The 16,413-nt window shown below is 60.5% G+C and overlaps 1 protein-coding gene across 1 annotated transcript in view; it reads left to right on the top strand.

Annotated features, from left to right (window-relative positions):
* The first annotated feature begins 8,190 nt into the window (after positions 1-8,190).
* The window catches only part of ATP13A3 (ATPase 13A3), a 137,119-nt gene continuing 128,896 nt past the window's right edge, over positions 8,191-16,413 (top strand). Inside the window, exon 1 of the mRNA XM_078854341.1 lies at positions 8,191-8,308. The gene's annotated coding sequence lies outside the window, so the exon portion shown is untranslated. The remainder of the gene's footprint in view (positions 8,309-16,413) is intronic.

Below are 16,413 nucleotides of genomic sequence, written 5' to 3' on the forward strand. Positions count from 1 at the left end.
AGGGGGCAGACCCCAGAATCTACCCAGAGGCCCGGGATATGCTCAAGCTCATCCGTACAGGATCTGACCCTGGAACAGCAGCTTTCAGTCAGACTCCAGCACCCCTGCTCAGGACAGGAGACACTAACAGGTGTCTGAAACGACTGAATTTTTTTCATATAATTCTATCAGAAGAGGCATGGCAGGATGTGCTCACCTACAGCCTGAAAAATGTTTGAAAAAGTAACACGTGTATTTTGCTTTACTCTAATTTATGAGTATTTGAGTGTTTACTTGGTATAAAACTTGACAACTTGTTACTGATCTCCTTGGGTGCCGATATAAGTTATGATCTGAGGTGTAATAGGGTCCAGGCCTTACAAATATTCTTAAGGCCAAATGATTTTTCATATTGCAGTACCACCTAGAGGCCCTGACCAACAAAAGAGGTGGTCTCTGCCCTCAGAGTTTACAATCTAAGTATGAGACTGTGACATACCAGGGTACAATCCAGACCAGTGGGGTGGGGGTGGAGGTGGTTTGGTAGCCCCTGCCCTTACAATGCCTTGCTGAATTAGCTCCCACCTGGGCCGCTCACAAACAGCCTTTCAGCATGAGTGCCACACCTTGAGTGTCTGTGTGTAACTGCAGCTTGCCAGCCACTCCTGAGTTACATTCTGACTCTCACCAGTCTCGGTTATACTGCAGCGTGACCCCAACACACCCCAAGTATTAGATTTCCCCCCAGAAATGTATGTCCTGTACTGCCCAGTCCTCTCCTAGAAAATACAAGTTACATTAAATCTGTTATTCCCTTTAATAGAATAATATGCACAAAACTTGCCATTCCAAATGGAGTTTCCCAGACACTTCAATTTAAACACACTGGATTAGTTAAAACAAGTTTATTAACTTCAAAGAGATTTTACGAGAGTGCATGTAATGAGGCATAAAAGTCAGAAATGGTTAGAAGAAAAATAAAGATAAGACGTTTATTAACACATAACTTAAACTATATCACATTCAAGCAAAATTTCTCACCAGATGCTTTCTGCAGTCTGATTCACCCAACCCCATAGGTGAGGGGTCCTTCTCCAGAGTCCAATGCTTTCTTCCTTGGTCACTTCAGGCGCAGTGAATGCGATGGGCAGGGAGAGAGAGAGGGGGGCCTTGGGGTGTTTGTCCCTCCATTTTATAGTTTCAGTCCCTCTCCTGAAAAACATTCCCAGCTGGACACCAGGAGACAAAGAATCTATATGGAAGAATGTTCCCTGCTGCTTTTCCCCCTCACCGGTTTGCGCTTTGTTTCCCTTTCTGCTTGATGACTCTGTTTACTGCTTAAATGCAAATTAAGCAGAGTGCACTTTTTTTTGTTTAGGGCAGACCTGTTTGCCAACCTCAGGTTGGACAGGGCTCTGGGATTTAGAACATGCATTGTTAACACCATACAGTGGAATCTTATAACTCACATACAGTGTTGCCACAAACATATTTTACCAAGACAATAATGATCAGAAAATTATGAGTTTTCAAACAATACCTTACAAGGCATACTCTATACAAAAATTATTACAATAATGTGTGAATACAGGGGTACATTCTGTCAGAGACAAGAGACAACAGGTGGATAAAGGCAGATGGGGGACCACAATAACAATGAAACATCATTTGTCAGCATAAGCCGTGTGTGCAGTGTGCACAGCCCACTGGCAGCCTGACCATTGTCTTACGGCACGCTAGTGCGTTCACCAGGTAAAAGACAACGTTGTGTGTGGGAAAGCTGGAGTTGATATATAGTCTATGAGTTACCTTAGGGGAGAGAAAGTACATATCCGGGAGGAAGAATTTTTATTGTTCTGTAAGACGGACAGGCCAATATAATTCACAAGTAAGAGAATGCTACATTTAAAGGAACTTGTGAAGGGTATGGTGACAGACAGTGACAAGATTAGGACTGGTCTGTGTAGGGAAAGAGCCAAAAAGAACTTCCTGCATGGAAAGCATATTTAGGAATAATACTAAATTTAAGTAGAGAGACTTGAATCAATTCAGATTATTTACAGACCAGATCCAGATGGGAAGGTGTGTGAATCTACGATCATAATATCCAAACCCCGAGCAAAGGATATTAGAGAGATAGGTGGAACGTGGTCCCACATCTGGTCTATAGGCAAAATTCCACAGCAGATCATCTCTGCCTTTGTAGAGATGAAGGATGGCATCACCAGACCAGGACAATCGCAGAGACACAGGCCAGGCTCCCCATACAGAGTCTACAAGGAAAAGAAAAGCAGAGGTCACCGAGCATCCGATGTATGTTCCAAGCGAGGAAAGGGAACGAGAGGCAGAAAAATCACAGTAAAGTTGGGTGTGGGTGGGGTGAGAGAAAAAAAACGTTAGTGCAGGGGAAGATTCACCAAGCAGAAACTCCACAACACTACAGTGTGGCATGGAGATGGCCAGCTGGAGCCTACACTTTGCTCAGCATGAAGGTGGCAGCTGAAGGAAGAACAGAAAGTCACAAGAACCCAGTTTTGTACCAGTGTCTCCCAGGGACAAAGAAGTGTGACAGCTCTGAAGGCTTTTCCTTGCAGTCTGAAAAGATTCTATCATCCCCAAGTGGGGGCAAAGCAGAACAGTCAAGGACGATACTCTTCCTGCTCTTTATGCTACGGAAGGTGCTTCTTGACCTCTAGGAATCTAAAGTAGTACCTACTTCTGCCTGAGGACCCCCCCGCGCCACCCCAACGCCCCCTCCCCGATCCCAGACCCCCCCCGTGCCGCCCCCCAACGCCCCCTCCCCGATCCCAGACGCCCCCGTGCCGCCCCCAATGCCCCCTCCCCCATCCCAGACCCCCCCGCGCCACCCCAACGCCCCCTCCCCGATCCCAGACCCCCCCGTGCCGCCCCCCAACGCCCCCTCCCCGATCCCAGACCCCCCCGTGCCGCCCCCCAACGCCCCCTCCCCCATCCCAGACGCCCCCGTGCCGCCCCCCAACGCCCCCTCCCCCACCCCAGACTCCCCCGTGCCGACCCCAACGCCCCCGCCCCCATCCCAGACGCCCCCGCCCCCATCCCAGACGCCCCCGTGCCGCCCCCCAACGCCCCCTCCCCCACCCCAGACTCCCCCGTGCCGCCCCCCAACGCCCCCGCCCCCATCCCAGACGCCCCCGTGCTGCCCCCCAACGCCCCCGCCCCCATCCCAGACGCCCCCGTGCCGCCCCCCAATGCCCCCTCCCCCACCCCAGACCCCCCCGCGCCACCCCAACGCCCCCTCCCCGATCCCAGACCCCCCCGTGCCGCCCCCCAACGCCCCCTCCCCCATCCCAGACCCCCCGTGCCGCCCCCCAATGCCCCCTCCCCGATCCCAGATGCCCCCGTGCCGCCCCCAATGCCCCCTCCCCCACCCCAGACCCCCCCGTGCCACCCCAACACCCCCTCCTCGATCCCAGACCCCCCCGTGCCGCCCCCAACGCCCCCTCCCCGATCCCAGACGCCCCCGTGCTGCCCCCAATGCCCCCTCCCCCACCCCAGACCCCCCCGCGCCACCCCAACGCCCCCTCCCCGATCCCAGACCCCCCCGTGCTGCCCCCCAACGCCCCCTCCCCCACCCCAGACTCCCCCGTGCCGCCCCCCAACGCCCCCTCCCCCACCCCAGACTCCCCCGTGCCGCCCCCCAATGCCCCCTCCCCCACCCCAGACCCCCCCGCGCCACCCCAACGCCCCCTCCCCGATCCCAGACCCCCCCGTGCCGCCCCCCAACGCCCCCTCCCCCATCCCAGACTCCCCTGTGCCGCCCCCCAATGCCCCCTCCCCCACCCCAGACCCCCCCCGCGCCACCCCAACGCCCCCTCCCCGATCCCAGACCCCCCCGTGCCGCCCCCCAACGCCCCCCCCCCAGACTCCCCCATGCCGCCCCAACGCCCCCTCCCCCATCCCAGACCCCCCGTGCCGCCCCCAACGCCCCCTCCCCGATCCCAGACGCCCCCGTGCCGCCCCCAATGCCCCCTCCCCCACCCCAGACCCCCCCCGCGCCACCCCAACGCCCCCTCCCCGATCCCAGACCCCCCCATGCTGCCCCCCAACGCCCCCTCCCCCATCCCAGACGCCCCCGTGCCGCCCCCCAACGCCCCCTCCCCCACCCCAGACTCCCCCGTGCCGCCCCAACGCCCCCTCCCCCATCCCAGACCCCCCGTGCCGCCCCCAACGCCCCCTCCCCGATCCCAGATGCCCCCGTGCCGCCCCAATGCCCCCTCCCCCACCCCAGACCCCCCGCGCCACCCCAACGCCCCCTCCTCGATCCCAGACCCCCCCGTGCCGCCCCCAACGCCCCCTCCCCGATCCCAGACGCCCCCGTGCTGCCCCCAATGCCCCCTCCCCCACCCCAGACCCCCCCGCGCCCCCTCCCCCATCCCAGACGCCCCCGTGTCGCCCCCCCAACGCCCCTCCCCCACCCCAGCCCCACGTGCCGCCCCCCAACGCCCCCTCCCCCACCCCAGACTCCCCCGTGCCGCCCCCCAATGCCCCCTCCCCCACCCCAGACCCCCCCGCGCCACCCCAACGCCCCCTCCCCGATCCCAGACCCCCCCGTGCCGCCCCCCAACGCCCCCTCCCCCATCGCAGACGCCCCCGTGCCGCCCCCCAACGCCCCCTCCCCCATCCCAGACGCCCCCGTGCCGCCCCCCAACGCCCCCTCCCCCACCCCAGACTCCCCCGTGCCGCCCCCAATGCCCCCTCCCCCACCCCAGACCCCCCCGCGCCACCCCAACGCCCCCTCCCCGATCCCAGACCCCCCCGTGCCGCCCCCCAATGCCCCCTCCCCCATCCCAGACCCCCCCGTGCCGCCCCCCAATGCCCCCTCCCCCATCCCAGACCCCCCGTGCCGCCCCCAACGCCCCCTCCCCGATCCCAGATGCCCCCGTGCCGCCCCAATGCCCCCTCCCCCACCCCAGACCCCCCCGCGCCACCCCAACGCCCCCTCCTCGATCCCAGACCCCCCCGTGCCGCCCCCAACGCCCCCTCCCCGATCCCAGACGCCCCCGTGCTGCCCCCAATGCCCCCTCCCCCACCCCAGACCCCCCCGCGCCACCCCAACGCCCCCTCCCCCATCCCAGACGCCCCCGTGTCGCCCCCCCAACGCGCCTCCCCCACCCCAGCCCCACGTGCCGCCCCCCAACGCCCCCTCCCCCGCCCCAGGCTCCCCCGTGCCGCCCCCCAATGCCCCCTCCCCCACCCCAGACCCCCCCGCGCCACCCCAACGCCCCCTCCCCCATCCCAGACGCCCCCGTGTCGCCCCCCCAACGCGCCTCCCCCACCCCAGCCCCACGTGCCGCCCCCCAACGCCCCCTCCCCCACCCCAGGCTCCCCCGTGCCGCCCCCCAATGCCCCCTCCCCCACCCCAGACCCCCCCCGCGCCACCCCAACGCCCCCTCCCCGATCCCAGACCCCCCCGTGCCGCCCCCCAACGCCCCCTCCCCCACCCCAGACCCCCCCACGCCACCCCAACGCCCCCTCCCCGATCCCAGACCCCCCCATGCCGCCCCCCAACGCCCCCTCCCCCCTCCCAGACCCCCCCGTGCCGCCCCAACGCCCCCTCCCCCATCCCAGACGCCCCCGTGTCGCCCCCCCAACGCCCCTCCCCCACCCCAGCCCCACGTGCCGCCCCCCAACGCCCCCTCCCCCATCCCAGACGCCCCCGTGCCGCCCCCCAACGCCCCCTCCCCCACCCCAGACTCCCCCGTGCCGCCCCCCAACGCCCCCGCCCCCATCCCAGACCCCCCCGTGCCGCCCCCCAATGCCCCCTCCCCCACCCCAGACCCCCCCGTGCCACCCCAACACCCCCTCCTCGATCCCAGACCCCCCCGTGCCGCCCCCAACGCCCCCTCCCCGATCCCAGACGCCCCCGTGCTGCCCCCAATGCCCCCTCCCCCACCCCAGACCCCCCCGCGCCACCCCAACGCCCCCTCCCCGATCCCAGACCCCCCCGTGCTGCCCCCCAACGCCCCCTCCCCCATCCCAGACGCCCCCGTGCCGCCCCCCAACGCCCCCTCCCCCACCCCAGACTCCCCCGTGCCGCCCCCCAATGCCCCCTCCCCCACCCCAGACCCCCCCGCGCCACCCCAACGCCCCTCCCCGATCCCAGACCCCCCCGTGCCGCCCCCCAACGCCCCCTCCCCCATCCCAGACTCCCCTGTGCCGCCCCCCAATGCCCCCTCCCCCACCCCAGACCCCCCCGCGCCACCCCAACGCCCCCTCCCCGATCCCAGACCCCCCCGTGCCGCCCCCCAACGCCCCCCCCCAGACTCCCCCATGCCGCCCCAACGCCCCCTCCCCCATCCCAGACCCCCCGTGCCGCCCCCAACGCCCCCTCCCCGATCCCAGACGCCCCCGTGCCGCCCCCAATGCCCCCTCCCCCACCCCAGACCCCCCCGCGCCACCCCAACGCCCCCTCCCCGATCCCAGACCCCCCCATGCTGCCCCCCAACGCCCCCTCCCCCATCCCAGACGCCCCCGTGCCGCCCCCCAACGCCCCCTCCCCCACCCCAGACTCCCCCGTGCCGCCCCCCAATGCCCCCTCCCCCATCCCAGACCCCCCGTGCCGCCCCCAACGCCCCCTCCCCGATCCCAGATGCCCCCGTGCCGCCCCAATGCCCCCTCCCCCACCCCAGACCCCCCGCGCCACCCCCAACGCCCCCTCCTCGATCCCAGACCCCCCCGTGCCGCCCCCAACGCCCCCTCCCCGATCCCAGACGCCCCCGTGCTGCCCCCAATGCCCCCTCCCCCACCCCAGACCCCCCCGCGCCCCCCCAACGCCCCCTCCCCCATCCCAGACGCCCCCGTGTCGCCCCCCCAACGCCCCTCCCCCACCCCAGCCCCACGTGCCGCCCCCCAACGCCCCCTCCCCCACCCCAGACTCCCCCGTGCCGCCCCCCAATGCCCCCTCCCCCACCCCAGACCCCCCCGCGCCACCCCAACGCCCCCTCCCCGATCCCAGACCCCCCCGTGCCGCCCCCCAACGCCCCCTCCCCCATCGCAGACGCCCCCGTGCCGCCCCCCAACGCCCCCTCCCCCATCCCAGACGCCCCCGTGCCGCCCCCAATGCCCCCTCCCCCACCCCAGACCCCCCCGCGCCACCCCAACGCCCCCTCCCCGATCCCAGACCCCCCCGTGCCGCCCCCCAACGCCCCCTCCCCCATCCCAGACCCCCCCGTGCCGCCCCCCAATGCCCCCTCCCCCATCCCAGACCCCCCGTGCCGCCCCCAACGCCCCCTCCCCGATCCCAGATGCCCCCGTGCCGCCCCAATGCCCCCTCCCCCACCCCAGACCCCCCCGCGCCACCCCAACGCCCCCTCCTCGATCCCAGACCCCCCCGTGCCGCCCCCAACGCCCCCTCCCCGATCCCAGACGCCCCCGTGCTGCCCCCAATGCCCCCTCCCCCACCCCAGACCCCCCCGCGCCACCCCAACGCCCCCTCCCCCATCCCAGACGCCCCCGTGTCGCCCCCCCAACGCGCCTCCCCCACCCCAGCCCCACGTGCCGCCCCCCAACGCCCCCTCCCCCACCCCAGACTCCCCCGTGCCGCCCAATGCCCCCTCCCCCACCCCAGACCCCCCCGCGCCACCCCAACGCCCCCTCCCCGATCCCAGACCCCCCCGTGCCGCCCCCCAACGCCCCCTCCCCCACCCCAGACCCCCCCACGCCACCCCAACGCCCCCTCCCCGATCCCAGACCCCCCCGTGCCGCCCCCCAACGCCCCCTCCCCCCTCCCAGACCCCCCCGTGCCGCCCCAACGCCCCCTCCCCCATCCCAGACGCCCCCGTGTCGCCCCCCCAACGCCCCTCCCCCACCCCAGCCCCACGTGCCGCCCCCCAACGCCCCCTCCCCCATCCCAGACGCCCCCGTGCCGCCCCCCAACGCCCCCTCCCCCACCCCAGACTCCCCCGTGCCGCCCCCCAACGCCCCCGCCCCCATCCCAGACCCCCCCGTGCCGCCCCCCAATGCCCCCTCCCCCACCCCAGACCCCCCCGCGCCACCCCAACGCCCCCTCCCCGATCCCAGACCCCCCCGTGCCGCCCCCAACGCCCCCTCCCCGATCCCAGACGCCCCCGTGCCGCCCCCCAACGCCCCCTCGGAGCCCCGCGCGGGGGGCGGGGGGTGTTTCCGGCACCTCCCCCCGCGGGTAACGGGCTGACGTCACGTCCTGCCCCCCCCGCCCGCTCCGGTGCGCGGAGCCGGTTGGAAGCGGTTCCCCGCCCGCGCGCTGCACAGGAGCCGGCCCGCGCGCGCCGCCGCGGCCATGGGGCTGAGCTAGGGGCCGCCGCGCCGCCGGGTGAGTCTGCGGGGGCGCGCGCGGGGAGCACGTGCGGGGCGGGTGGAGCCTCGCGCCCGCCCCCGGCCCCGGCCCCGGCCCCGCGCGGGGGGGTGGGGGGGGTGGCTGCGCGGGGCCGGCTCGGGCTCGGGCTCGGGCTCGGGCTCGCCGCCCCCGGGGGCCGGGCCGGGCCGGGTCTGTCCTGTCCGCGGGCTCCCGGCCTCAGGCGGGGCCGGCCCCGCGCGGCCTGTCAGCGCCCCGGCGCGGGAAGACCGAGGCTCGGGCTCCGCTGGGGAGGGGTCCGCGGGGGGTCCCTCGTCTCTGCCCCGCCGGGGTCCGGCCCCCTCGGCCCGCCGCCGCCCCTCGTCTCTGCCCCGCCGGGGGTCCGGCCCCGCGGCCGCCCGTCGTCTCTGCCCCGCCGGGGTCCGGCCCCCTCGGCCCGCGGCCGCCCCTCGTCTCTGCCCCGCCGGGGTCCGGCCACCTCGGCCCGCGGCCGCCCCTCGTCTCTGCCCCGCCGGGGTCCGGCCCCCGCGGCCGCCCGTCGTCTCTGCCCCGCCGGGGTCCGGCCCCCTCGCCCCGCGGCCGCCCCTCGTCTCTGCCCCGCCGGGGTCCGGCCCCCTCGCCCCGCGGCCGCCCCTCGTCTCTGCCCCGCCGGGGTCCGGCCCCCTCGGCCGCCCCTCGTCTCTGCCCCGCCGGGGTCCGGCCCCCGCGGCCGCCCCTCGTCTCTGCCCCGCCGGGGTCCGGCCCCCGCGGCCGCCCCTCGTCTCTGCCCCGCCGGGGTCCGGCCCCCGCGGCCGCCCCTCGTCTCTGCCCCGCCGGGGTCCGGCCCCCGCGGCCGCCCCTCGTCTCTGCCCCGCCGGGGTCCGGCCCCTCGCCCTGCGGCCGCCCCTCGTCTCTGCCCCGCCGGGGTCCGGCCCCTCGCCCTGCGGCCGCCCCTCGTCTCTGCCCCGCCGGGGTCCGGCCCCCGCGGCCGCCCCTCGTCTCTGCCCCGCCGGGGTCCGGCCCCTCGCCCCGCGGCCGCCCCTCGTCTCTGCCCCGCCGGGGTCCGGCCCCTCGCCCCGCGGCCGCCCCTCGTCTCTGCCCCGCCGGGGTCCGGCCCCCTCGCCCCGCGGCCGCCCCTCGTCTCTGCCCCGCCGGGGTCCGGCCCCCTCGCCCCGCGGCCGCCCCTCGTCTCTGCCCCGCCGGGGTCCGGCCCCTCGCCCCGCGGCCGCCCCTCGTCTCTGCCCCGCCGGGGTCCGGCCCCCGCGGCCGCCCCTCGTCTCTGCCCCGCCGGGGTCCGGCCCCTCGCCCCGCGGCCGCCCCTCGTCTCTGCCCCGCCGGGGTCCGGCCCCTCGCCCCGCGGCCGCCCCTCGTCTCTGCCCCGCCGGGGTCCGGCCCCCTCGCCCCGCGGCCGCCCCTCGTCTCTGCCCCGCCGGGGTCCGGCCCCCCGCGGCCGCCCCTCGTCTCTGCCCCGCCGGGGTCCGGCCCCCGCGGCCGCCCCTCGTCTCTGCCCCGCCGGGGTCCGGCCCCCGCGGCCGCCCCTCGTCTCTGCCCCGCCGGGGTCCGGCCCCCTCGGCCCGCGGCCGCCCCTCGTCTCTGCCCCCGCCGGGGTCCGGCCCCTCGCCCCGCGGCCGCCCCTCGTCTCTGCCCCGCCGGGGTCTGGCCCCCTCGCCCCGGCGGGGCCACCGCCAGACGCGGGGCGAAGCTCGTTGACTCGAGCCTGAAGAGCTGTCCCGGCTGCGGCTCCCGGCCCCTCACCTCGGGGGTTTCTTGCTCCCTGCCTGCCCCGCCCCGACTCTGGATTTCGGGATCCTCTGTCCCGCCCTCGGCGTGTCCACACGGCCCGTGGGCCGGGGCTGCGGCGGCGCTGCGCCCTGCCCGAGCAGACCAGCCCTGCGGCCGGGGCGGGCTCTCCCGGCGATGAAAAATAAGCAGCCCTTGTCGGGCTCCCTCCCGGCCCTCGAGCGCTCTGCCTGCTGGGCCTCTCCCCACGAAAACTTCTGTCACTCGCGGGGTTTTCCGCACCCCTGAAAGACTACAGTTTCAGCTTCAGTCTCGGATGTAGAGCAGTCCTCGGCTATGTTGATACAAAGTGTTCTGGTATCAATTTAAGAGGGTCCATTTGGGGGCTACACTGATTTAATTAAAACAGGTTTTTTGTTCAAACTGAGTACCGTGTTTGTGGGTAGTCAAGACCTGAAGTGCTTACATAGTCTCCCTCATCCTGAAGGATCACAAACCAATTTATAACTGCTGCATTCCACACGTTCCACTTGTCACTGAGATGCTGCCACTTCTGGGGTGAAACATGTCTTTGATAACCGTACACAGTAACACCTCGCCACAATTTAGGACGGGCAGTGAAGAAAAGGATGTCCATTTGAAACTTCCTGGGAATTTCAGGTAGGCAGAATGTCATTAGCTAAAGTGAGATTTAGCCAGGGCTTTAGTTGCTTATGCTCTTTTGCATAGTGACAGGTTTCAGAGTAACAGCCGTGTTAGTCTGTATTCGCAAAAAGAAAAGGATTACTTGTGGCCCCTTAGAGACTAACCAATTTATTTGAGCATGAGCTTTCGTGAGCTACAGCAGCTCACGAAAGCTCATGCTCAAATAAATTGGTTAGCTCACGAAAGCTCATGCTCAAATAAATTGGTTAGTCTCTAAGGTGCCACAAGTCCTCCTTTTCTTTTGCATAGTGTCACTTGTTTTATTGACCACAGGGGTCAAGACTTTGCTTTTACGTCTCATTCCAAAAGCATCTCGCTGCAAATCTGGCACTTCTAACCACACAGTACTCCTAACATCAAGCACAGACACTAATTCAGAGGGAAGAACACCACTTCCTGCAGCCCCTTCCATTTTCCCCATCCAAGGACTGCTGAAGAAGCATGACCATGCTTTTTGAGGGCTGATAAAATCAGAACTGGAGGTGGTATTCAGCAGCAAAACCCTGAGGAAAACTGCTCTGATAGTTTGTGCTCCTGTGAAGTGCTTTTCAGGAATCAACAAATTCAATCAAAAGTATGAAATAGCTATATGAGAAACACAAATTTGAAGAATGCAGGCTTCAGTAACACCTTGGTTTTTCAGCAGCTTGACACAGCTATTAATAAATGTAAAATGTTTTCAGTTTCGCCAGTGTCATGAGTTCAACTACATCTATTAATTATTAAATGACTGCACTCTTAACTAGGGTGGCCAGATGCCCTGATTTTATAGGGACAGTCCTGATATTCGGGGCTTTTTCTTATATAGGTGCCTATTACCCCCCACCCCCTGTCCTGATTCTTCACACTTGCTATCTGGTCACCCTATTTGTAACCCCAGATATAACCTGCATTAGTGTCTGGCTCACTCCTTGTAGGATAACTAGTATTCTCATTAACAAATCCCTTGAATTTTCCTTCTTGATAAAACCTCCCCTTTACGTATAACTGCAGCAGTACTGCCGCTTTCCTATGACATCGGGGACATTCTTACAGCTCAGTAAACCTGCAGTTTATTCCTAGGCAACCGTGAGCTGATAACTTTTGCAAGAAATGTATTCCATGTAAGGAACCTTCACATGTGTGTCAGTTCTGATAGGGTATGGTTCAGCTGAGTTTAAGAACTTAAAAATTCACCTGATGTTCAGGTTTTCCAGTTGTATTTAGACCTTTCATTATTTTCTTGTATGTTTTCAAATTTATTTAAAAGCATCTGTCCCAACTGGCTCCTAGTAGTAGATAATCATGGATGATAATTCCAAACTATAACGACTTAAATTTAACAGACTAAATCCTGTTAGCAACAACACAGCAAAATAATCTCTCTCAAACATCCACCCTCTATCCCTCAACCCATCTCTTTGGCGAAGGCCTGGGAATGAGCTTGATGTGAGTGTTGCAGCATCTTCTGAAGGTCAATAAATCAACGTTTTGTCAGACCGTGGAGGAGATCATGTTCAAGCATTGAGGACCCTCCAAGGGAAATGCCCAGCCACCAGCACTTCAAACAACCTCTGCTATTTGGAGTTGTTGCAGTATATCACAGGGCAGAGAGAGGCATTAGCTAGGTTCCAAACTATTTAGGGTTTTATGTATCTAAACTAACAATCTAAACTCCATTAGAAAACTAATTGGAAGCTAGTGGACTCATGGAGCACTCAGTGTGCTCTCACTGTGGATGGCCACTGGGCAGGCATGCCACTGCATTCTGCACTAAAGTGTGCCAAACATCCATACAGCAGAAGCTTAAGATGTTTGTATCTGAATAGTTCTCTCATCTTTTCCATTTTATTTTTCAGAACAAATGGCAAATCTTACTCTGAATTCTTGGATAGTATCTTCAGCAACTGAGACAAAATAGTCTTCTATTTTAACTCCTTCAATCCACTCATTTGCTTCTTTCCCTTCCTTCTCTGTAGTGATGTTTGGTAATCACCAGTCAATCACATATCTGGATTATGGATCAACAACTTTCACATTTACTACCTTTATAGTCTGAAACAACCACCAAGTGAATTCAGCATTGTGAAAACTGAAAAACAAGATGAGCTAGGTAGCTTTGCACAGAACCATATTATCAGATACCCTGTTCAACTTCCAGAAGTTCCCAAATTCTAGAAAGCCAAGACCCCTCACAAGTTACAGCTTTACCTACTGCATCCCCCCCGTCCACATGAACATTCAGTGGTAGTTGGTTAACCCACTAGGCATGCCTTTGTCATCAGTAATGACTCCATCCATTTCCTCTTCTCTTCTGGGCTTCTATCTACACAGTTCTAAATCTTTTGTTTCCTCATAAGCAAAAACAGGATCACTTCCCTTTTAAGTTCTTAGACTAGTTAGTTTTTATTAATAAATTAGGTTCTAATTTTTGTTTCTATTAAAAATAAAAAGATTTCCAATATATAGTCATGTAATTACTTCAGAATGTCACAGAAGTACTAACAATGAAAAAAGCAATAACATCCCCTGAAAAAATCCACTGTGCTGGGTTTTTAACAACATTGCTACACCTAATAATAAGTTCTATGCTTAGTGATTGTAGGATCAGATCATCTGATCATAGTTATCCAAGTCTAATGTTTTAATTGTTTTTCCTTGTGGTTTATTAAAATATTATATCTTGAACACTGAGAAGTCTGGTCCAGTTGTTGCGTAGTTCTAGCAAAAACAGCTGCTAAGACATCGATCACTTTGTATTGTCAGAGTCGCGTAGTGTTTAGCCTCATAACTTTCTTAGCCCTGGTCTACACTGGGGTAGGGGGGGATCGATCTAAGTTATGCAACTTCAGCTATGTGAATAACTTAGCTGAAGTCGATGTACTTAGATCGACTTACCGTGGTGTCCTCACCACAGTGAGTCGACTGCTGCTGCTCTCCCGTCGACTCCGCCTCTTGTGGCGATGGAGTCGATGAGAGAGTGCTCGGGGGTTGATTGATCACGTCTAGACCAGACACGATAAATCGATCCCCCCGGATCAGTTGCTGCCTGCCAATCCGGCAGGTAGTGAAGACATACCCTTGGTTTGCCAGTGCAACTGAAACGGTACATTTCAACTATTATTGTAATCCCCCTGTTTTTATTGCAGGGGACTCAGCTGCTGGATCTAGTCTGCACTGAATTTTGAGACAGGTTAGCCATGCTTTTCTGAGAACAGCTGCATCTGAAAGCATTGCTGCTTTTCTTCAATTACCTTTTAGAATAAAGTTGACTTTTATAAAACATTGTCCTCTCTATGGTAGATGATGAAATTACTTTTTAACTTGTAAAGAACAGCTGGCCACATCTGTGTTACTCTTTTTTTAGCTTCTTGAAGAATTAGGTGCTGTAAATTGCAATTACTTATGCTGCTGCTGTTCTGAATGTATGGATCTTTACTCTTTTCTTCACTTTGGGTTTATCTGCACTTGACTTCTTTACCTAGGCTGAGCCCTAAAATAATGCCCAAACTTCTGAAGAAAGGAATAAACGTTTGGGGACTTTTCAGGGTAGTTTACTACCCTGAGTTAATTGGCAATCAGTCCATTTGAGATTTTTTTTTTAAAAAAAGTCTAGTGTAGACATATCCTTCAAGAGCCAAAGAGAGGTATTTCACTTGTGAACTTAATGATATCTGGTTTAACTTCTCATTTTCTGCTGATAATTCTGTAATCAGCTAGGATCATCTCTCCCTTTTCCCCCTGTTCCTTTTGATTGTTAAGGTGGCATGCTTGTGTATAATAGATGTCTAGCATTTTGTACAGTATTGTGCCTGGTCTACACTAGAAAATTAGGTCCATTTAACTATGTTGGACAAGGGTGTGAAAAATGCGCACCCCAGAGAGGTGAAGTTAAGTTGACCTAAGTCCCCGTGTAGACGGCGCTAGGTTGACAGAAGAACTCTTTCGTTGACCTAGCTACTGCTCCTCGAGGAGGTGGATTACTTACACGGATGAAGAATCCCTCCTGTCGGCAGAGGTAGCGGCTATACTGACTCACTACAGCGGCGCAGCTGTGCTATTGTAGTGTTTTAGACAAGTCCTCAGTGTTCCACCTATGGGGAGGAACCTCTGTGGCTGTTTAATAGCACACAGCAATGCCACCCAACAGTTTAGGGCAGCAAGTGAAAAATGCTGTACTAATAACAATACTGAGCACTTCAAAAAGTGGTTAGGCATTATAATATCTGTGTTAGATGGGGACGCTGCGGCACAGAGGGGCTAAATGACTTGCCCAGGGTCACGCAGCAAGGGGTGGAGCTGAGAGAAGAACTAAGGTCTTCTCTCAGTCTAGTGCCTTATCTACTGGCCCATGCTGCCTCCTGTTACTTGTATGCTGCCAGCTGTATATGAAGTGCCTTAAAAATAGGTAAGAAGGCACAGACTCCTTGTCTCAAAGAGCTAAACAGTCTAGCTAGATAATGCAGAAACATAGGAACGGTGGAGTGAGAGGTGACAGAAGCAGTCTGGTTTAGAGATCTGCTCAGGTCTAATTTTATAGCCCAACCCAGAAGCCGACTCAAACTTGACCCAAGAGTGTCGAGTGTTTTCCGAACCCACAGGACCCAAACCTTTGTCAGCGCTGCTGCCGCCTCATCCTTGCGGCTTGGATTGGTGGGGGCTTCCTGCTCCCTGTGTCTGTGATCCATCTCTGGTCACCTCCTGGGGTGTCATGGCCGTGGCTTCTGCCGGATGCTGTTGCTTTGCTGAGCTTTGTGTGCTGTGGAGTGAGAAGTGTTGTCACTCATTGGCACGCTCGCTCTGCAGCACACAAAACGCCCACCAAGGTGGGTGGTAGTTGGCAGGAGTGGGGCACTCAGCTGCCGCTGTGCTGACCTCCCCAGGCAGGAGGAGATTAACAGAGATGACTCACGGGAGCTCGAGAGGGTCAGGTTATTTTCAGTTCTGACCCGACGCTAGTATGTTTAAACAGTGAAGTTTAGAATATATTTTGCCTTGGTTTTTTAATATTCAATAGCAGTTGCAGGGGAAATTTTAGGAAGGCAGAATGTAATTACCAAAATAGGAATTTGGTTAGCATAATTTGTTAGTCTCTAAGGTGCCACAAGTACTCCTTTTCATATTAGGGTTAGCATTTTTAATCTTGTGAAAAATTCCACAGGATCTGGACCTTACTTTTTCTTCTTATAGAGAGCACCTCTAACAAGACAGTTACCCCAGTCACCTGGCTTGGACACCAGTTCAGTACTGATTCAGAGAAGACGCATGCATTGCTGTTTTTATTATTTGTATTATCATAACTGTACAACCAGAACAAAAGAGAGTTCCTGGCCAAAGATCAGGTCGAGTCACCAACACAATTTCTTGTAGAAACTGATTTTCCTTCCAGGTCTTCTCTCCCAGTACTGAGCTGGGCTGACCCTGCTTAAGCTCTGAGATCATGGTCCAATTTAATAAATGGTTGTAGAATACACCTGTTGTGCTAACTTCAAGAAGTCTTCACTCCCATCTGGCACTAGAAGTAATAGTAATTGTAGTGTTTGAAGTATGAACCATGTCACACAGCCAACATAGTGCTGAAAAAGCCAAGGGTGTTGAATTGTTCATTTTCCTACCCAGTCATCAGCGTTCTAGCTTCTGCTGCTCTGGAAGTTGTTGGTTTAGGGGAAATGTCACTTTCCGTTTACGCTCTTTCTTCCACTCTACTTCCATACTACGTG

This window comes from Lepidochelys kempii, chromosome 9, assembly GCF_965140285.1.
Source record: "Lepidochelys kempii isolate rLepKem1 chromosome 9, rLepKem1.hap1, whole genome shotgun sequence".
In the NCBI taxonomy this organism is placed as follows: Eukaryota; Metazoa; Chordata; order Testudines; family Cheloniidae; genus Lepidochelys; species Lepidochelys kempii.